The sequence below is a fragment of the Limulus polyphemus genome, unplaced genomic scaffold (assembly GCF_000517525.1).
Source record: "Limulus polyphemus unplaced genomic scaffold, Limulus_polyphemus-2.1.2 Scaffold954, whole genome shotgun sequence".
Taxonomy (NCBI): domain Eukaryota; kingdom Metazoa; phylum Arthropoda; class Merostomata; order Xiphosura; family Limulidae; genus Limulus; species Limulus polyphemus.
Window position 1 is genome coordinate 127224 of NW_013666564.1, and position 1112 is coordinate 128335.

Sequence of the window (1112 nt, forward strand, 5' to 3'; positions counted from 1 at the left end):
GCAGTTGTTGGAGGAAAAGAAAAGAAACAAGAAGAGAGATTACAACAGCTATTGGAGGAGAAAAAACAAACAAGAAGAGAGACTACAACAGTGGCAAGAAGAACAAATGGAAAACATTAGTAAATTTAAAAGCGAATTAGATACGTTAAAGGACGATTTATTGTCCTTTTACACAAGGAGGATACATTAACCATCGACTTAACCAGCCCCAGACAATGACAAGCCCCTTCCAGACTTTGCAGCTAAACCCTAATGCAGACATCATCAGCCCTGTTAGAAGTCACATCCCAGATATGAATGTCAGTACTAGGAGTGATCCAGTACGAAGGAAGCCATAGGAATACGATGAGAAAGCACCGTGGGAAGCATATAGAGCACAGTTTGAGTTACTGGCGGAGATGAATGGATGGACAGAGGAGCAGAAAGCTGTATATCTGGCAACGAGCTTGAAGGGGCAACCACTGGAAATACTTGGACAGTTGTCAGCAGACGACAGGCACAACTATAGAACACTGGTGTCGGCTCTAGAACTCAGGTACGGAACCCAAAATCAGTCAGAAGTCTACAGGGCCAGGTTCAGGACGAGAGTCAGTGCTAAACGGGAGAGCCTGCAAGAGCTGGCACAGGACTTGGAAAGCATGACACACAAGGCCTACCCAACTGCACCACCTGATCTCCTCAAGTTGTTGCTGAGGGATCAGTTCCTAGATGCCTTGGACAGTCCACAACTTAAGATACAAGTGAAGCAAGCACACCCCTCTACCATGCAGGATGCGATGGCCAGAATCCTACATTAAGTCCAGCACAGAGGGACCAAGGTTGGTACAGTCATCAGGATTCAAGGCCGGAAAAGGTCAGCTTTCAGAGAGGTTTGAGGGACTTTGCTGGCACTGTAACAAACCTAGGCACAAGAAAGCTCAATGCTGGAAACTTCAACACAGGGAAGATGCCACGGCAGGAAAGGCTACTACCCAGAAAGGTTGTTGGAACTGTGGAGAGCAGAAACATATGCAGAGTCAGTGTAAGAAGAATACTACCAATAAGTCAGCTTCGGGAAACCAGTAATGGGTGGTGTTGAGGGACGCCCACCAACCCCCATCGTGAAAGTCCCA